The 24,500-nt window shown below is 29.9% G+C and overlaps 1 long non-coding RNA gene across 1 annotated transcript; it reads left to right on the top strand.

Moving 5' to 3' along the window:
• Nucleotides 1–359: 359 nt before the first annotated feature.
• On the top strand, nucleotides 360–14,379 carry LOC145271414 (uncharacterized). Its single transcript, XR_013865864.1, has 2 exons — nucleotides 360–634; nucleotides 12,958–14,379. It is a non-coding gene; the product is annotated as an uncharacterized LOC145271414 (long non-coding RNA).
• Nucleotides 14,380–24,500: the final 10,121 nt, after the last annotated feature.

Raw genomic sequence — 24,500 nt, 5'->3', positions numbered from 1 at the left:
AAAACATGACAAATAAAGCCAGATGTAAACAGTGGGAATTTTGTAAGTCTGGAATTATAAGTTAAGGTCATCGTAAAGTTAACGGAATCAAATCTGATAAAAATAAGTCGCAATTTCATAATGTAATCATTGTTTTGTTTCTTGTTGGTTCAAATCTAATTTTTGTTATTTGATTGACTTCGCTATTTGTTCAATTCCTTCTTTTGAATTGTTTATGTGAAATATTCAGTTTTGCATTTTTTGATATTTGGATTATTTGGATTACTGTTCTCATCTTGGATGTAAACAGTAGTTCGACTAATCCAAATAATAATGAAATGTTCAATCTTTTACACGAGGAACAAAATAATGATTACACCGTTTTACGATGAACATAAGTTCTTTGTTCTGAAGCAGTTGATTTTTTCTTCTTATAATAATTTCACGTTTAAATCGTGTTTTTTGTCTTTTAATTTTGATTCTTTTATATTTTCATATATTTAATTGCTTAATGAATTGGACACACAAAACAAAATTTGTATCAATTTACTAAAGATCATATTAAGAAATCCTAACAAACAAACAAATTTTCTGCGTTGTTGGACACAAAAGAAAAACGTTTTTTTTTTTTCGTATTAAATTTCTGGAATGGAAGGTAAGTTTCTTTCTTTATTTTTTTTTTACTTGACAACAATATTATTCAACAACTTTAAAATAATCTTAAATATTAAAATAAGTTTATTTTTTATTGAAATCCAAGTTTGGGGCTAATTAATTTATGTTTTGTACAAACAAGGTGTTTGTTTTTTTTTTTTTTTAATTTTAATTCAATATCTTACGACTTTACTTTACTAATTATCTTTGAAATAGACCCAGAAAACTTATACTTATCTTTTAAAGGATTTTTTACGATGAATTTATTTAACTTCAAAATTTAGCTGAATTGGGTAGCTCGCCGTGAGAACATTTTCATAACTTCTTTTTCACGTGTACAAATATTTTTTTTCCCTTTTGTAAATTAATCTTTCAAATACAATCATAAAGTAATCGGAAACCTACAAAAAATTATGATAAACCTGCTTTCAAAACTGTCCTCCATTTTCCGCATATTTTTGCCCGTACCTATATTCAATGTTTAAGGTTTGGGAATAATGGAATAAGGATGCTTTTATTACGTTTACATAAAATGATTCTTTTATTACGTTTACATAAAATGATTTTTTTTATTTCGTTTACATTAAATGATTCTTTTATTTCGTTTACATAAAATGATTCTTTTATTACGTTTACATAAAATTATTATTTTATTACGTTTACATGAAATGATTCTTTTATTACGTTTACATAAAACGATTCTTTTATTACGTTTACATAAAATGATTCTTTTATTTCGTTTACATAAAATAATTCTTTTATTACGTTTACATAAAATGATTCTTTTATTTTGTTTACATAAAATTAGGCACCGCCAAAAATGGCCGCAAAATCAAGTTGTTGTTGTTTTTTAAAACGAAATTACATTTATTAAAATCCATTATTTCTGAGTAACTTTTTTTTTCCAGAAAGATAAAACCCTGAATTTTATCATATAGAAAACAGAATAATGTAAAACTTTTTCTACTATTTTTAATTCAATTTTAAATGTTAAATTTTCCCAAAAAGTTAACAATTGACATTTTTTGTCTTGCACAAAAAACGTACTTAAATATTTAAAAAAAAGGGTTTTTGAAATAATTAATTAATTTATTTATTGTCTAACTAAGATTTACGATGATTTTCTAAGAGAATATGCAAAAATATTATAATATAAGTACCTGAATTTCAAATAATTCCACTTATTCATATAGCTAACCAGATTTCGCGTCGATTTCGCGACTCTGTTTACGTTTGCGTCTGATCAGGAGAAAACTATGGAAGACCAAACAGGCCAAAAAAACTTATTTTTCAGTGACGAAAATTTCAATGTATTATTAAGCTGAGGCTGGCCAGTACCAGATGGGTGACCATTTGTATGCGTTTGCTTTTTAATGTGTATGTGTGTGGGGGCCAGGCTCCCCAAAATGGGGGGGGGGGGCAATTTAAAGCAGAATAAAAAAAAATTATTTCAGCGCGTTTGGTCCACCGTAGTCGAAAGGCGGCAAACGTTTTCAAACGGGATCGAAAAAAATGATGCTATTTTTAACACAAAGGGCACAATATTTATCGAATTTTTTTTTTTGGTATCGATTATTCAAAGCATGCTCTGTTTAATAATGGTCATGCATTATTCGGCTCGCTAAAAAAAAATTGTTAATTTATTTATCAAAAATTTTAAAATAGCTTTTTTCGTATAAATATTAAAAAAAATTTTTTTTCGTTTTGCTTAACTTAAATTAATTATTTTACTTAACATATTCACCGAATTTCACACTTCAAAACTCAAAAGCGGGATAATTAAACACAATCGAAGTTCTGATATTCAGACGTCAAAATAAGGTATGCAAACAATTTTTTTTTTTTTTTTTTTGGAATCTATAATTCTGTCCCTTACAACAACACAATATGTTGATTTCAGTTTCAGATGATTATTTTAAGCATATTTGTTCCCACTTCAAAACAAGGGGGGGTTTTGTAAGCAAAAAAATATATATATATATATATATATCGTTTATGAAAAATAAGTACACTGTTATAAAGTTCATTCTTCTCCTAATAATCGCTGAAAATTTCGTATTGATCGGATAATTACCTGATTTTTGGTAGATTTTTAAAAAGACGGTCCGTCAAAAAGTACTGACCTGCCCCCCCAGTTTTGGCGGTGCCTACATAAAATGATTCTTTTATTTTGTTTACATAAAACGATTCTTTTATTACGTTTACATAAAATGATTCTTTTATTTCGTTTACATGAAATGATTCTTTTATTTCGTTTACATAAAATGATTCTTTTATTTCATTTGCATAAAATGATTCTTTTATTTCGTTTACATAAAATGATTCTTTTATTTCGTTTACATAAAATGATTCTTTTATTACGTTTACATAAAATGATTATTTTATCTCGTTTACATAAAATGATTCTTTTATTACGTTTACATAAAATGATTATTTTATTTCGTTTACATAAAATGATTCTTTTATTACGTTTACATAAAATGATTCTTTTATTTCGTTTACATAAAATGATTCTTTTATTTCGTTTACATAAAATGATTCTTTTATTTCGTTTACATAAAATGATTCTTTTATTACGTTTACATAAAATGATTCTTTTATTACGTTTACATAAAATGATTCTTTTATTTCGTTTACATGAAATGATTCTTTTATTTCGTTTACATAAAATTATTATTGTATTTCGTTTACATAAAATGATTCTTTTATTTCGTTTACATAAAATGATTAATTTATTTCGTTTACATAAAATGATTCTTTTATTTTGTTTACATAAAATGATTCTTTTATTTCGTTTACATAAAATGATTCTTTTATTTCGTTTACATAAAATGATTCTTTTATTACGTTTACATAAAACGTTTACATAAAATGATTCTTTTATTTCGTTTACATAAAATGATTCTTTTTATTACGTTTACATAAGATAAGCATATAATAGAAACTTAATAAAGAAAAAAATAATTGATAAATGTTTACAATCGAATTCAACATAGTTTTAATAAAAAAAATTAAATAAAATAAATTTTTTGTTTGCCATTACGTCTGAAAAGCCATTAAAAATATTCCGAAAAATAGAATGAAAAAAAAAAATTAATACTGACGCCTTTGTTTCATAAATTCAAGTGAAAATGAGCACCCACCCCTTCCTAATCTTTTTAATAATAGATGATTCAATCTGATACTTGGATTTTTTTAATCAAAAATGAGTTTATTTATTTTTGTTATTTCTGAGAAAATAATAATGTTTACCATGAACAAAATAAGTTGATCCAAAGTTTGTCGAATTGTCAGACAACTGAGCACAAAATGTTTTTTTTTATATTTTTATTCTTTTTTAAAAATATTTTTACAAATACTTTTCTGTCAACATTTACCTAATATGTCACTAGAGAATTGTTTGAATTTTGATATTTTATTCAATATTTGGGATTTTCGAATAAAGATAATTTTATTTAAGTTTACATAAAATGATCCTTCATTTATTGGGCATCACTAATTAACAGAAACTTTATATAGAACAAAATAATTTGTAAATATTTACAATCACAACCAGTATAGTTTTTCGGGGTTTTTTTTAGAGATTTTTTTATTTGTTTCTTTTAGATGTAGTTTTATGTCAACAATTATCTATTATGTAGCTAAATCATAATGTTTATCATAAACACAATAATTTGATTCGATTTGGATTTCTAAGAGTACTAGGAGTCGGAGTCGGAATTTTTTTATCAAACTCCGACTCCTTAAGTCCAATAAATTTACTTTTTTATATGGGTCTCCTGTTTGGTTTTACCCGTTATTTTTTAATTATACAAAACACGGCACATAGGTCCCTGATAGTAGCCCCCTACATCAAAGTGCCAAAGTTGCAGGGATACTATGTAGGGAGTTGAGCAGCAAAGAGTGTGTTTACAGTAGGTGTATCAGAATTTTTGTAGGAATTTTTGACACCCCTAACACGAAACCCTGTATAAAATATTTTAAAAAAAACTCGTAGTTTCTCTTTTAAAAGTGGGTTGTTTATTTTCTTTATGGATTATACTTCAAAAATAAATTATTAAAGTTGTATAAAAAGTCATAGAAATATTTTTAATTTAAAAAAAACAGTAATGAAATCAATTGAATTTTACGAGTTCAGTATTTTTCAATTTTTAAACTTTAAAAATCTATCAAAATTTTTCTATTGATTCTATTTTTACGATATTTTCAGGATCAATTGAAATTTTATGCTCTTTCCAATAAACCGAATATAATATTTTAGACAAACGTTTTTTTTTAATTCACACTACTCCCATTTTGAAATGTCTATTAAAAAGTAAATAATTAATTTATTCACCAAAGTTTATATATATATCACAAATTGGAGATAAGATCAATAAATAATATATCCAAATTTAAAACAAAAAAGTAGTGTTTTTTAGAAATTTACCTGTAAAATCCGAAGTTTAAAACCCCTTTTTTAAACCACGTTGTTTTTTTTTATTAAATGAAACCTTGGTCCTTGCTCCTTTAATTGAAAAAAAAATAGGGGTTGAATTACATTTTTCGAGTAGTTATAACTTGGAAAGACAGGGGTCTAATTAATTCACGCCCCTATTTTGAAATGTCTATTAAAAAGTAAATAATTAATTTACTCATCAAAGTGTTATATATCACAAATTGAAGATAAAAGATCGATAAATAATATATTCAACTTTAAAACAAAAAAAGTGTTTTTTTAGAAATTGACCTTTGAAGTCCGAAGTTTAAAACCTTTTTTTTAACACGTTGTTTGTTTCTGTTTTTTAACTGAAACCTCGGTCCTTGCTCCTTTAATTAAGAAAACATTAGGCGTTTAATTACATTTTTCGAGTAGTTATAAGCTTGGAAAGACAAGGGTGGAATTATTCAATATTTTTCACAAAGTTTCTGACACACCTAGTCTAGAAGTTCTAGGGAAGAAACTATTAGAATAGAAGGTTTTCATACATCTAGGGATTTCTACTGTGTTGGGGTGGGACTTTGCTGCCTGTCGGGTTTGTCGGGGGTATTTTCATTAAGAGGGTTCAAGAGCTTGTAGTTCATCAGAACATATACCATTAAAATACTTGTAAAACAAGCGGATGGATGCAATATTTTGTTGATGGGACAGGGGATGAAGCTTAGATGACAGTTCAGGATCTATCAAGTTGGTGACTCTCTTTTGAACCCTGCCCAGGAGCGATAGACTAGTAGCTGATGCACCAGCCCAAATGTCACAACAATACGCCATACATGGGCGAATGTTAGCTTGGTAGAGGTATAGGATATTTTCAAGTGTAACTAACTTTCTAGCAAGGTAGAGAGAGCCCACATTTGCAGCAGTCTTGGCAATGATCTCGATGTATCTATTCAAACTCATGTTCTCTGCCTTGGCAGAGTTAAAAGTAGACTTCATAGTCTAGTGGGTGATGCCATTTTCTCTTCCCTGCAAACTCTTTCTCACAGCCTGTCTCTGCTTTATCATTATTTTCATGGTACATGCTCGTCTGAGCTTCAGTCTATAGCCCCCTCGCCAAACTTTCACGAGAAACACTCGTCTAGTTGAAAAAAATTATCAATAATTTCCCCCACACTTTATCTGTGCCTGAACATAAACATAGATTCCATGAACAAAGTTTCTTCCTTAGAATGCACACCTCTTCCATTTGCCTCTTTGCCAGTTGACTATAATATCGTCATTTTCAAGTCCTACCTAAGCATGTTCTTAATGAGCCGTTTCCTTTAAGTAATCGAATTTTTCAAATTTCCATTTACAATTAAGACGACAGTGTTCCATTGACCACTGTATGCTTATTAACCCTTATTCTCGAGTGGCATCTGGGCCTTGATAAATGCGGACTCTTTTGTAAAATAACATAAGTCAAACGTAGGTATATAAAATTTCAAACATAAAATTTTCACTGACAAAAAAATATAATAATTTAAAACTTTTCTTAAACTTGAAAAAATATATTAATTATTGTGTAAAACCACTTTTGAAAAATATAATAATTAAAACCTTTTCTTAAACTTGAAAAAATATATTAATTATTGTGTAAATAAAACTTAAAAAATATGATAATTTAAAACTTTTCTTAAACTTGAAAAAATATATTAATTATTGTGTAAAAACAACTTTTGAAAAATATAATAATTAAAAACTTTTCTTTAATTTGAAAAAAATATATTAATTATTGTGTAAAAAAAACTTTTAAAAAATACCAACTCTTACAAACTCTTAAAAGCTGGGGTCACAAATTTAAATCCAAAAGGTTTCAGCACTTTGTAAGAATATATTCTGTGGAGATCATAAAATTCTATAAAGTCTCTCCTGTGAACAACTTGTGCTGTAGTTCTAATTAAATAACTTCATACCTATTAAGTCTGCATCTTATAAACCACACACAAAATGGATAGTGCCAGCTCAGAAATGTTAGGTAAGCCTATCTAATCCAATGCTCACCTAACAATGAAGTACAACCGCACAATATATATATTGTCTGATTATTATGTGAAGATGAATCACTATTGATACAACACATAAACATTTTAAGGCCAATCGATTTGGCAGGTGAGTTGTTACACACTCCGTACACATAATACAATTAAATGTCCGGGTAAAGTTTGCTATACAAACAGTAAAGATGATATTTAATGACAATATGGATACTCAATACTAATGATAATCATATGAAATCCTATTTAATTCAATACAACAAACTCAATAATGATAATCATATAAAATTTTACTTAATTCAATAAAAGCTCAATAGTAATGATAATTATAGGAAATAATATTTAATTAAATATAACAAACTCAATAATAATAATAATATCAAAACACAAACCATGGCCGACAATTAATTTTGTGCTCGTTTGACTTGTTGATCTAGTGTTACTTTTCATCAATTCTCTGTTTAGGTAACTCATTATAATACATCATCATATTCCAGTACCTTTCTATTCAAAGCTGTAAACTTATATGAGTTTTTTTTGTTTCTCCCTTTCAATTTTGACTTAACAATGACAGAAAAAAAGTTCATGAAAACATTTGTAATTCTCTCCCTGTTCCCTGTTTTCCTGACTATATAGACATGCTAAACTTAAATGTGATGTAAACAGACATATCACATCACAACTTACAGGGAAAACCTCTGCTGATATGGCCCATAATCCATAGTATCTCATTATGTTTCAGTTGCAATGTGTGTTGTTTTTGAAACGCCAATAAGGATACTTTTTCAGTATATTTTGTTTATTAAATTTTTACATGAATTTGTAGAATAGTTAACGACACTTGGCTCTTATTCTCCCTCAACAAACACAAGAAAACTGAAACCGATACAACTTCCTCTCTACCACAATAAATTGTAACCATATTGTTTATCATGTTAAATGCGTAAAATATAAACGACATGCAAAATTTGTCTTACTAATATTTAAATATAAAACATTAAATTCGCTTAATATAAAGGTCTATGATTGCAAATTATTTTAACGTTTAGATGAATAAAAAAATGAACAAATATTTTAAGATAAAACATTTCAATCCAATTTTAAATTTGTTTCGTCTCAAACAATAGAAGCCTTACAATCAACAAAGGAGAATGGTTGGATTTTGATGTTTGTCCGATTGGTCGAGAGTAGGTATGTTTGTGCAGAGCGTATATTTGAGACTCTCTTACTATGTGAATTGTGTATTAAAAATATTTTGTTTTAATCAATAGTTAAAGATTAAATATAAACTTGCTGATGAGATATATATTGTCTGATTATTATGTGAATATGAATTAGTATTGATACAACACACAAACGTTTTTAGGCCAATCGATTGGCAGGTGAGTTGTTACACATTCCTTACACATAATACAATTTAATGTCCGGGTAAAGTCTGCTATACAAACAGTAAAGATGATATTTAATGACAATATGGATACTATGGGTTCGTTGAATTAGCATATCTTTCAATATAGCACTTAAAAACTTTCGATGTTAAAGGGAGAAACACTTTAAAGTCGTTAACAAATGATAGTCATATGAAATCATATTTAATTTAATAAAAATCTCAATAATAATGAAAATCATATGAAATAATATTTAATTCTATAAAAAACTCAATATTACTGATAATCATATGAAATATTTAATTCAATAAGAAACTCAAAGATAATGATAATACTAAGAAATCATATTGAATTCAATAAAAAAAATCAATAATAATGAAAACTATGTGAAATCATATTTAATTCAATAAAAAACTCAATAATAATGAAATAATATAATCAAATGAAATAATATTTAATTCAATAAAAAACTCAAAAATCATGAAAATCATAATTCAATAAAAACTCAATAATAATGATGATCATATAAAATAATATGTAATTAAACAAAAAAACTCATTAATAAAAATAATCATATGAAATAATATTTAATACAATAAAAACTCAATAATAATGATAATCATATGAAATATTTTATTCAATAAAAACTCAATAATAATGATAACTATATGAAATAATATTTAATTCAATAAAACTCAATAATAATGATAATCATATGAAATAATATTTAATTAAATAAAAAAATCAATAATTATCATGATCATATGAAATAATATTTAATTCAATAAAAACTCAATAATATTATAATCATGAAATAATATTTTATTCAATAAAAAACTCAATTTAATGATGATCATATGAAATATTTAATTCAATAAAAAACTCAATAATAATGATAATCATATGAAATCTTATTTATACAATAATAATGATAATCATATATCTTATTTTATTCAATAAAAACCCCTATAATAATGATAATCATATGAAATAATATTTAATTCAATAAACAACTCAATAATAATGATAATCATAAAAACTCAATAATAATGATAATCATATGAAATACTATTTAATTCAATGAAAACCTCAATTATAATGATAATCCTATGAAATAATATTTAATTAAAAAAAACAAATAATAATGATTAGCATATGACATCTTATTTTATTCAATAAAAAAACTCAATAATAATCATAATCATATGAAATAATATTTTATTCTATAAAAAACTCAATAATAATGATAATCATATGAAATCTTATTTATTCAAAAATAATGATAATCATATGAATGTATGAATGGTGTTCAATAATAATGATAATCATATGAAATAATATTTTATTCAACAAAAAAATCAATAATAATGACAAGTTTCTGCTCGTTTGACTTGTTTATCTAGTGTTAATTAATTCACTGTTCAGGTACCTCGTTATAATACATCATATTATTCCAGTACCTTTCACTTCAAAGCTGTAGACGTGGAGCTCTACTCTGTCCGTTTTTATTGCCTATAACAATTCACTATAAAATCTCTTAAAACTATATTCCTTAAAAATAGGAAACAGAATTAACTTTCTAAACATAAAACCATTTTCATAGATTTATTATTAAATGTGCTGATCTTACATGTGATTATGTTTTAAAAAATATGTTAAGCTGAATTAGAGATGAACAAATATTTTTCTTCATTGGTTTGGAATAATAGGATTGACACATTGAGAAATACACGAGAAGAAATAGAAAATGTAATTGTCCCAAGCAAGGAAAATATTAATCTATATGTGGTAGTTGTATTGTTATAAAATGTTTAGTAAAAAATCAAAATAATATAATTAGGTTAAGTGTTTGTTATATGTTAATAATAATTTAAATATTTAGTCTTACTAATATTTAAATATAAAACATTAAACTCACTTATAAGTTAAACGTCTATGATTCCAAATAATTTTAACGTTCAGATGAATTAAGAATGGACAAATATTTTAAAATAAAACAATTCAACCCCATTTTTAAACTTTTTTTCTCAAATAATAGAAGTCTTACAAGCATCAACAAAGGAGAATGGTTGGATTTTGATGTTTGTCTGATTGGTCGGGAGTAAGTATGTTGGTGCAGAGCGTATACCTGAAACTTTTTTAGAAGTCTAAGACAAATATGGTCTTGGTAGTTGCACGAAGCCATATTTGGCTAGAATACATATGGTAATCTTAGCTTTGTTTACGTATAGAATACTCTTATGTAATTTTCTAGCAAGTTTTAAGCAGGCTTTGTAACATCCTTACTATGTAAATTGTGTATTAACAGATTATTAAATAACAATTTTGTTTTAACCAATAGTTAAAATGACGTTAAATGGGCTGGTAAGTCCAGCTAGAATTCGTCACATAAAGATTAAATATTAACTCACTGATAAGTTAAACACGTAGTAACAACAATTTCTATGTTCAGATGAATTAGCGATAAACGGATATCCTTAAACAATCTATAAATGTTAATAATATGCTTTAAATTTGATAAATATATATACGGAAAACAAAAAATAACTAATAAAAAATAAATGTACAGATTTTAATGTAGGTTTTCGAACCGAATTAGTAACGTTTTCGGCATTAAATAAATCCTTTATAAGAAATAGTCGATAATTTTGATAAATTTAAATATTTTATATACAGTATATGCATGTGCTTTAGGAAGGCAGAAATAAACCTAGATATATTTCTCTCATTATAACAATGAAAAATATTACATCAAGATTGTCACACACACATGCGCACATGCATATTTTCCTTAAAACAATATACGTTTATAATGTATTTATTCAATAAACATATCTTAAAATGCAACGGTTTATTTAACTCAATGAAAATGATTTACACTTTCAGAGCATATGTAACTTTATTAAGCATTTAATTCACATTCATATTGTTTAAATTACTGCGTCTTACACGTGTTTCATTGCATAAACCAATCAAATTATCAGACATTTTTATCAGTTCATCAAAGAAGAAACTGTTCACTTTTTCTTGGTTCAAAAAGGAAATATATTTTAAAAGCTGCTTAGAAACGTTTAACAGACATAAAAATCCAAAATCCAGTAAAAAAAGTAAATGAAACGTAACTTCAAAGCGAAATAAAAAGGTTTAAAAGACAGTAAGACTTGTTATATATAAAACATTAAAGACAGTAAGACTTGTTATATATAAAACATTAAAGACAGTAAAACTTGTTATATATAAAACATTAAAGACAGTAAGACTTGTTATATATAAAACATTAAAGACAGTAAGACTTGTTATATATAAAACATTAAAGACAGTAAGACTTGTTATATATAAAACATTAAAGACAGTAAGACATGTTATATATAAAACATTAAAGACATACTGATATGCAGAAGAAAGACGTTTAGTTCGTAGAGCATGAATTGAATAGACTCATTTTACAGGCCATATTTAAATTTATACTAAACTTTCAACATTAATACATTTTAATAATTTATACTATCAGAAGGTGAAAATAATCAGAATAAAAAATCATAAAGAAACAAAAAATATATGAATAACAAAAATATGCTAAAAAAGTTGAATTAAATAATTTCTTAAATTGCAATACAAAAATACTTATTTTAATAAAAATTAAAAAAGTAACTACTAAGAATATCAGTTCTGTAATGGAGGTAAGGTAACCAATTTACAGCTTCGAGAGCTTTTTAAGGTATATTAATATGTATTATCAGACGTTAATTAAAAAATAAAACTGCACTAATCGATTATTAAAATAAATAAATAAAACTGCACTAATCGATTATTAAAACGGTTTATATCAGTGGGATAATAAAATATAGGAATTATAGTAATGCATTCACAAGCGTTCGATAAAATAATTCGTTGAATGAAAAACTGTTGATTTCTAAAAAAAGTACAAAAAATAAGAACCTAATTCTGTTGCATTAAATTATTATGAATATTAATAAATATGTAATGTTATGAAAATATTCAGTTTAATATCAAACACATTAGAAATAAGCGGTTATATTTCCACACATATGACTTAAAACGAAAGCTATTTTAAAAGACCATATTAGTATCCATTGCTAAGTAACTAGATTATATATTGATTTGTATTATTAACTTTAATTTAATGAGTATTTAAATTCAATTTTCCTGTAATATAAACTTATAATATTTCTATTGTTTGCAATATATTTTTATTATTATCAGTAGCAACTATGGTAGTTGTATGGGTACTGTTCCTACAATTCTTACTATTATTGTTTATTTTACTTTATTAATTGCATAATTCATTTATCTATTACAAAATACTATGAATAGTATTAAATATTACAACAATATGAATGTGAATTAAGAGTTTTTGTGATTTGGAAATGTTTTATAAGGTTATGTTTCTTGTTTTGTTGGTACGATTAAAATAAACAATGATATTAAAATATTTAATTTAATTTGTTTTTACTTACAGATGTTCCTGCTTGAACGTTTTAATGGATATTAAAGGATCACCTTACTCCTTAAAGAGTATTCTTTACACAATTATATCTTTACGTAGCTGTCAACAGAAAACGTCTGCACACAACTTTATTAGAAAGATATGTGTGAAGAGTTATTTTATCTGGATTGTTTAGCAAATAGTGATAAGAACATCACACATAATTCAATTTGTGAAATTTTTGTTTAATGTTTTAATAAATCATAAGATATCGAATTTAACATTTCAGAAGAATCTCCTAATTTACAAAATAGAATATTTTAACTTTTACACAACGACATATATCTTATCAAATAAAGTAAGTGATACAAATTGAAATTTCTTTAGTATAAAATCTAACTTGCATCAACAACTCAGATTAAAATGTTGTTTATAACTTGGAAGTTATAATCTTGCACCAGGAGCAATTTATGTTTAAATATGAATATACATATGAAGGGAAAGCCACATTCTTGTAAAGTGTGTGGATATTCGTTTACTCAAAAATCAAATTTAGTGACACATATGAGAACTCACACTGGGGAAAAGCCACATTCTTGTGAAGTGTGTGGATATTCCTTTACTAATAAATCACATTTAGTAAGACATATGAGAACTCACACCGGAGAAAAACCGCATTCTTGTAAAGTGTGTGGATATTCTTTTACTGAAAAATCGAAATTAGTGATACACATGAGAACTCACACTGGGGAAAACCCACATTCTTGTAAAGTATGTGGATATTCGTTTACTCAAAAATCAAATTTAGTGAGGCATATGAGAACTCACACTGGGGAAAAGCCACATTCTTGTAGAGTGTGTGCATATTCTTTTTCTCAAAAATCAACATTAGTTAGACATATGAGAACACACACTGGGGAAAAACCACATTCTTGTGAAGTGTGTGGTTATTCGTCTATTCAAAAATCAACATTAGTTACACATATGAGAACACACACTGGGGAAAAGCCACATTCTTGTGAAGTGTGTGGATATTCGTCTATTCAAAAATCAAAATTAGTGAGACATATGAGAACTCACACTGGGGAAAAGCCACATTCTTGTAAAGTGTGTGGACATTCTTTTACTGAAAAATCAAACGTAGTGAAGCATATGAAAACTCATACTGGGGAAAAGCCACATTCTTGTGAAGTGTGTGGATATTCGTCTATTCAAAAATCAGATTTACTGAGACATATGGGAACTCACACTGTGAAAATAGCAAATAGCAGCCATAAAGGGAACAGCATCTATTCTTAAAAGAGCCCTCAGATATAAATTTAAATCATAGCAGAATCAATTGTTAGCTCCAGGAGGGAGTCCCTTGATCTCTTAATACTTACTGAAGTAAAATAAATAAAAAAAAGGGAAAAACCACATTCTTGTAAAGTGTGTGGATATTCTTTTACTGAAAAATCAAAATTAGTGAGACATATGAAAACTCACACTGGGGAAAAGCCACATTCTTGTAAAGTGTGTGGATATTCGTTTACTGAAAAATCAGATTTACTGAGTCATATGAGAACTCACACTGGGGAAAAGCCACATATTTGTGAAGTGTGTGGATATTTTTTTACTGAAAAATCAACATTGGTGTTGGTATTCTGATATCAAGTTGCAAAGTTCTTCTAGGGGACGGCTACTATACAGGTTCTTTGGACTGGCTCAAAAGAGGATCCCTCCACCACGATCAGGAAAGGGTCATAATCGCGTCCCAAGACCAGGGATTGATGACCAATGCATTCAAGAAGATGGCAGGGATCAGTAATGACAATAAATGCAGATTCTGCCACACAGAATTGGAAAGTATTGGTCATCTGATATCAAGTTGCAAAGTTCTTCTAGGGGACGGCTACTATACAGCGAGACATGATGGAGTATGCAAGTACCTCCACTGGATCATCTGTAAAAAATTAAACATCCAGTGTAGCAGCAAGTCCTGGGAACACCAACCTGAAAAAACAGTTGGTAATGATTTATATACCATACATTACGACCATGTAATCCCTACAGCCACCTACCTTGAAAATGCTGCTGTGAAACCTGACATAGTTATATGGAATAAGTCAGAGAGAGTTGCAACCTTGATTGAAGTGAGTGTTCCTAATGATGGCGGTCTTAACAGAGCTGAAAGAGAGAAACAGACCAAATACCAAGGTCTCATGTATGATATGAAAAGAAACTGGAACCTAAGGGGATATCGATCATACCAGTTATCATAGGTGCCACAGGACTTATGAAGAAGAACCTGAAGTCCTACCTAACTAATATTCCTGGTGAACCAAGTGCAAAAGAGATTCAGACAATTGCACTTAAGGGAACAGCGAGGACACTAAAAAAAGCTCTAGGTTGGTTTCAATAAAAAAGAGGGCAATGTTGGCAGCTGGTTTGGCTGCCCCATACCCAGCATTACAATCTTCAAAGGAAGAAAAATAAAAAAAAAAGAGAAAAACCACATTCTTGTAAAGTGTGTGGATATTCTTGTTCTCAAAAATCAACCTTAGTTAAACATATGAGAACTCACACAAGGGAAAAGCCACATTCTTGTAAAGTGTGTGGATATTCTTGTTCTAAAAAATCAACCTAAGTTAAACATATGAGAACTCACACAAGGGAAAAGCCACATTCTTGTAAAGTGTGTGGATATTCTTGTTCTCAAAAATCAAATTTAGTGAGTCATACTAGAACTCATACTGGGGGGAATTGAATGCGTACTAGACACCAACCTCGGGTTTCAGTCTCTTGGTATAGGGGTCTACCATGAACTCTGGTATGGAGAAACTGTCAATTGTCATTTATGTAAACCTTGATCATATATTAAAATTTAAATGAAAATAAAAAAAAATAAAACTAAATCAATAAACTGGCAGGACGTCGTCCAAAATAAAGAAAAATCCCTTTAGCTTTGCTATTTACTGGGTTATATGAGAAAAATAACGGTGCACCTTCTTCTAGTGATGTTTCCACAAGTAACAACACTAAGCTGGACACTCCACCAGACAAGTCAAATTCTAGTCCTGAAATCCGGCAAGATAAAACAAAGACTACTAGGAAAAGACATTATAACCAAGTAAGTGATCTATTGAGGAGACGAAAATTATTTTTCATTGTTTCGCATATTCAAGGTATGAAAAATGGAGGAGGAAGAAACGGTATTTGAGGTTCAATTAAAAACTTATCCCTTGACAAAAGAAAAAACATTACTAAATACAAGTAAGAACATACTTTCAATTATATCTAAAATACATAAATATCTCCAAAAATATGTTAGAGAGTACATTAAGAAAGATTTTAGTGAAGCAACGATTGATTTCACCAAATTTAACACTGCTGAAATTGCCCAAAGCCAGTGGAATAGGGAGAAAGATTGGACAGTGATTTGGTCAATGGAATACGCAAATATAAAATATCAAAAATTCGCAGAAAGTTGTAAGCAAGCTTTGAGAAGGAAAAGTTAACATGTCAGAAGTCTAATTCTTTGAGGAACAATGTCTGTCCTGTTTAGCAAATGTTCCAACTAAAAAAATATCCATGAAATGGCTAAAAACGTCATTTGTCAAATCAGCAATACACTCGAATCTCGTCGATGGGGTTTGCATCTTATAAGAATGTGAAGTTTGCATGAATAAGAATGCAGCGGTAAAGCAATAACGTTATCGAGTATTAATTAGGGAAAAGGAGGACGATAATAAAATTCGAGATTTAAAAAGACGAATGAAAATCGGGAAACCGTCCAACATGGAACAAAAAACTTTATAGTAGACGAAGTCGTATATTATTTGTTTGTTCTTTGGTCGTAATTTTTTGTTGATTATATTAATCTGATTACGGAATAAAAACTCATGACGGTAAATAGCATTTCGGTAAATAACTTAGATGTAAGTTGTCTCCTATTTGCGTCATTATCAGAGCAAATTGATAGCGTTAAATAGTCATTCCATACTGAGAACCGTCATTCGTGTGTGCATGTATATTTCAGAGTGTTTATATATATTATTCGTGTCTATATTGGCGGGGGCATAGAGAACGAAAGAGTGTATATTATAGACAAGTTTATTCTTCATCCGGATGAGATGATGCCAGAAACTCAAGCTTTTATGGCTACATGGTCTCATTTTCCCTCCTTCGCCTCCAACGGACATCAGCTCCCAGTCTGACGGACTCCTCTGGTCGATCTTGCCTGCTCTCTCCTAACCTGTCTTTCAACTGACTCGAACACATCTCAATATATTGGGAATTCCATTTTCCGGCATCAGTGTGGTTTCTTCACGTTTCAAATTACACGTGTGCTTTGAACATGCATTCACATGCCTTTGGTAAACAAAGAAATTCCTAAATTGAATTGTATCGTTTTTAACCTATTTTGTTAATCATTATTTCTAACCTCGTATTGTCCATTCTTTTAACTGACATATTTAATATCCAGTTATTTCTAAAAGAATGAACAATCGCTGCATTCCTAAATTGAATATCCATTATCTGTTTAAACTTTGCTTACTGGGTTCGATTCTATCCTTTTCAAATATCATCTTCAAACATATCTATTTAATTACTGGGGTCTGTCCCCTCCTCATGTAGCAATAGTATTATGGTTCAAACGGAGATAAATAGGAGTGGCACTGAGAAAGAGGGAATCAGATAGACCAGGAGAAAGGGAAGGATCCGGAGAAAGGGAATTGCTAAGGATGGGTAAAGATTATAAATTCTGATTCTATATTATTCTCTATTCTAAGATAGACATTACAGAAATTAACTTGCGGATATCAAATGTTATTTAACTGGTATAAATTTAACAAATGCAACGCGGTTACTATTGATGCTTAATGAATATACGTCAGAGATATCTCCAGAAACAAACAAAGTACGAAAATAACCACCTCCCCTAAAAAACTGGACTTGTTTTATTGTCTGTAAAATATAAAGACTGGTGTGTTTTTAAATTAAAACCCGTTATAGAAATTGTGATGAACACACACACACACACGAGGAAAAAAGATAAAACTGTATAACAGAAAACAGAAAAACAAAGAAAAAGACAGAAAATCATCGATTCAATTGGAAAAAATACTAATGTGATATTTTGTATTATTTTTGAAAATATGGAATGCCTTGTTTTAAATAATTTATTTGTTTTGTTGATGTAAATATTTAAAAATTGGAATGATAAAAAATATAAAATATTTTTTTTTGTAAATGAGGGTTTCGAATGGTGGATATTGAGCCGGGGCGACGCCGGTAAAATCGAAGGTGTATGCACACGCCAGATTTTTTACTGGCCTATAAAAATGACCTGAATTGTAATTATCACCGAAAACAAAGAAAAGCTTACATTTCAGGTTGGGAAGTTAGAATTGCTTAATGCCAAATAAAGAACAATAAAAACTTGTAAAGTGAAAACAGTTGTCTGCTTTGATTTTGAGAACAACAAAAGAATTGTCAGGTATAGATATAATTTTGCAAGCATCTGAAAAGGGCAAACCAGAAAATATTATATATATATATATATATATATATATATATATATATATATGATAAGGGAACATAAGATCATGATATTATTAATATGGGAATAGATACTTAATCGAAGGGGCATTCTCATTCGAAATAAAAAAAAACGAGGGCATGTTAGCATTACGGACCCTCAGTATATTAAAATTAGCTACTTCTCATTTTGGGCAGAGTTCACAAGAGAGTCGCCAACCTGATAGGTTGTGGACTGTCATCTAAGTTTCAGCCTCTGTCCCATCGACGAAATGTTGCATCCCTCTGCCTGTTCTACAAGTATTTTAATGGTGAATGCTCCGACGAACTACAAGACCTTGCACCCCTCGACGTAAATACCTCCAACAGACCAATCAAGCAGATAAATCTCACCCCTACACAGAAGAGATAAGAAGGCCGTCTACTATAATAGTTTCTTCCCCCGGAACTGCTAGACTTTTGAACTCGCTTCCGGGTTTTTGTTTTCCCAACTGTACTGACATGCAGATGTTCAAGTGTAATGTGAACAGATATCTTGCTACTCAACTCCCTACATAGAAGGATATTCGACACTATAAAACACGAACAAGGAAGCGTTAGACAAAACATCTCATATAAACAACGCTGCACACTTAAGAGCCTCAGCAGTAGCCCTAATCACCGACCACATCTCCTCCTACAACTTACACTGCTTCGGCCTGATTCCCTCAGACATCCGCAAACTCCTACTTATAATAGTAGACAACACATACTTCACCTACCAACGCCAAAAATACAGACAAATTACAATGCTGCCCATAGGTTCCAGCCTCTCAGGAATATTGGCCATCTCATACATGGACAGACTCGAACGCCGAGCCCTCAACACGTGCAACTCTATCATATTCCTCTCGAGATATGTTGATGTTCTGATCCTCACATCATCACGCACCGACGCTGAGAACATCTACGCTATCTTCTCTGATTCTGACCAACACATAGAATTCACCATCGAATACCCCAGCGATGACGGATCCCTATCACTCCTAGACTTCAACCTAAAAATATCAGATGACGGGGCCAGCATTACTAAATTCTACCGAAAACCAGCCAGCCGAAGTATATTTATACACTACAAGTCTGCCCTCCCTACTAAGGTCATCATCAAATATGCTAGGAATGAGATAACCCGCATCCAAAGCAAATGCAGCAAGCCAAAAAACAAGACAGAATGCACAAAACGGTTCCACCAGGTCCTAGAGGCTAACGGATAACCCAGCACTGTCATTAAACACCTTTGGAACACGAGAAAACATGTAAGAGGTTTCTCCACTAATACTTGCTTCCTTAAAATGCCCCATCTCAGCGACAAGATCACAACGGCTATCTGCAGGGCTATCAGAAGAGAGGGTCTCAATATGCAACTAGCCCACTCTAGAAACTTAATAAATAAACAGCAGTATATATTTAAACGAAAAAAAAATTAAAATTAAAATATAGCTAGCTGAAGTAATACAAACCAACTAAAAAAAAATCTACCACTCATGAAAATAAATAAATTAACAACTCCCAAGGAATGTCATCCCTATTCCACTCCCCTTCCCCTCACCTATTTTCCTACCCCCAGCAACACTAACCTAAACACCCAGCTGCCGACCGAGAACACATCACCCCGCACCCCACCTCCCTCCTCTCTCACATCCGACCCCTACAGTAGTCGACCGGACACAGTCCAGTGGCGATTTACGTGAGGCAGAAAAGCAGAGACACCGCACACGTCAGCAGAAAAAATAAATAAATAATAGTAATAATAATAAAGACAACATAACAGAGAACATTAAAAAAAGCTCACGCTAAAACAACAAGTTATAAACAAAAAATAAAGACAAATAAATAAAAATAATAAAATCATAAACATATTAATTACCACACCATACCTTACACAAATCCCTTACTCACATTTGCCCCGAGTCCTACACAATTTCCGCTCCATCATCCAGCATGCTTTGAATCGACCTGTTACGCACACCATTTGAAAAGGGAAAATTTCCGACATTAATAATGGAATACGTCGCAGAGACTAACAAGTAAGACATTTTACCAATACAACTGAAAAAAAAATATATATATATATATAATAAAAACAGATATCATAAAACTCTAATACAAAAAAAAAACTATCTAAAAATTATTGCGGATCAATAAGTGCACTAGAAGCTTTTTATTATTATTATTATTATTATTATTATTATTATTATTGGCGTCTGTTATAAAGCAATATTATTTTTTGATCGGTTACATTGAAAACAAACTTGTTATAATATTTAAAACTATTTTAAAAGTTACTTAATTGAATGTATTTAAATTGTAAAAAAAAACCTTACCTTTCATTCCAGGAATTCAATACGAAAAAAATCGGAATTAATTCTTTGTTCGATTTGTTTTTCTTGCTATGATTTCTTTAATAAATTGATACAACTTTTGTTTTGTGTGTCTAATTCATTAAGAAAAAAATATATGAAAATATAAAAGAATCCAAATTAAAAGATGAAAATCACGATTTAAACGTGAAATTATTTAAAGAGAAAATCAATTGCTAAAGAACAAAGAATTTAGGTTATCGCAACACGGTGTAATCATGATTTCGGTCTTCGTGTAAAAATGTTCGTTCATTAGGTAAGTGTGCCGAATTTGTTTCCATATGAAGTTAAAATTATATTTGCCAATGATTAAAGCTTATTAGGTTAGTTCAGTGTTCGGATTTGTTTTCCTATCAAGTTTGAATGATATTTGTTAAATTTCTTCAGTGAATTTTTTTTGTGTGTCAACTTCATTAAAAAATAAATTATATGAAGATATAAAAAAACTTTTTTTAAATTTCCATTTTCACCCCAAACAAGGTACAGTGCCACTTTGATGTAGGGGCAATATGTTTCAGAGATACTATGTAGGGAGTTGAGCAGCAAAATATCTGTTCACATTACACTTAAACTTCTGCAGGTCAGTACAGTTGGGAAAGCAAAAACCCGGAAGGGAGTTCAAAAGTCTAGCAGTTCCGGGGGAAGAAACTATTATAGTAGACGGCCTTCTTATCTCTTCTGTGTAGGGGTGAGATTTATCTGCTTGATTGATCTGTTGGAGGTATTTACGTCGAGGGGTGCAAGGTCTTGTAGTTCGTCGGAGCATTCGGCATTAAAATACTTGTAGAACAGGCAAGGGGATGCAACATGTCGTTGATGGGACAGAGGCTGAAGCTTAGATGACAGTTCACAACCTATCAGGTTGGCGACTCTCTTGTGAACTTTGCCCAGGAGCGAGAGCCTAAAAAATATATATATGTACTTATTGATTTGTAAATCGCCACTTGTTCTCGTCTCCTCTTACCAACAACGACTATAATTCATTTCTCGCATCGTGACAGCCTTCGAAACCTCTATTACATACCTATCCCACACAATGCTCAAGCAAACTACATATCAAACATAATAATGTTTACCATAAAAAATAGTTTAATTTTAAGTTGCTCGAATTGTTAGTCAATTAAGTAGAAAAAATAATTTGATGTTTTTTACACTTACCTAAATATCTCCTCAAAAAAATCTAAAAATATATTATTGTAGAATATTTGATATATATATATATATATATATATATATATGTGTGTGTGTGTTTTTACTATAAACACAATAATTTCATTCAAAGTTAGTCGAATTATAAACAAACTGAACACAAAAAATAAATGAATTTGTTTTAACATGTTTAAAAGCTTTTTTCTGTTTACACTTATCTATTATGTGGCTTAAAAATTCAATTAGCTTGTTTATAGTTCATCCAATATTGTATATTTTAGAGTGCTGATCACTTTCTTTTATAAAATTTACATCAACTGAGCATTCTTGTATCTGTCACAACCAATTAGCAGAAACTTAATGTAAAAAAATGGTAAATCTGAATAAATAAAAATCGATTTTATTACGTTTAAAAAAAGCCACAATTTATTCACAAAATAAATAATTGATAAAAAATGACAAACATTTTAGAGTGGAGTATCATTTAACCTGTAAAATGTTTTTTACTTGTGATGGGGGTATGAGACGAATGGATTCGCCAATCATTTTTTTAACCAACGGCTGTGCTAAACAACCAATCAAAACGTCGCAAAATTATTATAAAAATTGTCGAATTTTGGATTCAATCAGTTTGCTGTTAACCACGCCACAGACCGCATTTGATTCTTGACCGCCATCTTGGTTACTGATCTGAACAACGCCGCCATCTTTGTTCAACACAATGTCTTAAAACTTAACAGGTTATGGGCCCAGCCATCATCTTTTCTTTGACGGATCGGAATCTAAAATCGAATTGTGGCAGTTAAAATTTCCGGGATATCTAAGGATTCGAAAACTACACAAAGTGATACAATCTCAAACGAGCCGAATTTCTCGAAAAGAACGTGACTGTTTTTGCAGAACTGATTCAATGTTTAGACGATAGTAGTCTTTCTCTGATTATAAGAGACGCCTTGGTTGATGGACGAAAAGCATAGAACATATTAAGAGAACATTATTTATCAAAAGGGAAAATGAAAATTATATCCTTATATACCGAACTAACGTCTCTGAAACGTAACGAGGATGAAACGATCACCGACTACGTCATAAGGGCAGAAACAATCGCCAATGCCTTAAAACTCTCAGGTGGAATAATAAGCGATAGCTTCTTGATATCGATGACCCTCAAGGGACTTCCAGCCGATTTTAAACCATTTACAACTGTTATAACTCAGAAAGACAAACCCATAAATTTCAGCAAATTTAAAGTGGCATTGCGCAGTTACGAAGAGACTAATTGTATGCTCGTGGACAATAATAACTCCAGCAATATTATGAAGTTCAAAAATGCTTCTCGAAAGCAGACACCACCAAATTACGCAACTCACCGCAACGTATTCTCCAAAAGTAATTTTCCCAAGAAAAAGAAAATTATCTGGTATAATTGTGGACGACCCAACCACAAAAATCTCCAATGCCAATATAAACGCTCTAAAATGGACTCGGTAAAAAACGTTGAGAACTTTGAGGAAGAACATACATTTCTATTCACATGTAACTTTGACACAAACGGAAAAAATCTCCTTGTAGACTGTGGTGCTACAGCGCACGTTATCACCAAGGAATCTGATTTTATTAATTTTGATTCAAACTTTAATCCTCAAAGTCATTTTGCCGAACTTACCGACGGCAGTGAAATAAATGATATAGTCTTGAAAAGAGGCGATGCTAAAATATTCCTAAAAAATAATAAAGGCGAAATCTGTAACTAAAAAATGCTCTTTCTTAAGCAAGACATATTTTCCGTGCAGTCTGCAATTAAACAAGGCGCGAATATACAATTTGGCCAAAATAAATCAAAATTGGCATACCCCAATGGAACTGTATTTGACATTAAAGAAAATGGCCGACTATATAATTTAAAATGTATGGTTCCCGCAAAAACTGCCTGTCACGACTTGGAAACCTGGCATAAAATTTTAGGACAGTGCAATACATCTGATATTAAAAAATAACCAAATGTAGTCGAAGGCATGAAAATAATACCTTCAGACGATCTCTCAAATTGTGATGTGTGTGCACAGGGGAAAATGACAAAAGATATAAGCTGAACGCCAGACAAAAAAACTACGAAAATTCTCTTACTTGTGCATTGTGACTTAGCAGGTCCGATCAATCCGATGGGGAGAAACAATCTAAGGTACGTTTTAAACCTTATTGATGATTTTTCCGGTTTAATTATAGTTTATTTTCTAAAAAACAAATCCGACACTATCCTCGCCACTAAGAAATATTTAGCTGATGTTGCCCCGTACGGTTCAGTAAAATGTATTCGCTCAGACAATGGGACTGAATTTACTAGTAAAGACTTAAAACTTCTATTAATTAACCACCGTATTAAACACGAGAAATCTGCGCTGTATTCCCCTTTCCAAAATGGCATGGCGAACCCTTTTGGAGATGACAAAATGTCTATTTATCGAATCGAAATTAGTGCATACTTTATCGACATACGCTTTAATAGCA

The sequence above is a fragment of the Euprymna scolopes genome, chromosome 46 (genome assembly GCF_053919585.1).
Source record: "Euprymna scolopes isolate OS-2025 chromosome 46, ASM5391958v1, whole genome shotgun sequence".
Classification (NCBI taxonomy): Eukaryota; Metazoa; Mollusca; class Cephalopoda; order Sepiida; family Sepiolidae; genus Euprymna; species Euprymna scolopes.
Note: the sequence above shows the minus strand (reverse complement) of the source record. Positions and strands in the feature narration are given on the sequence as shown.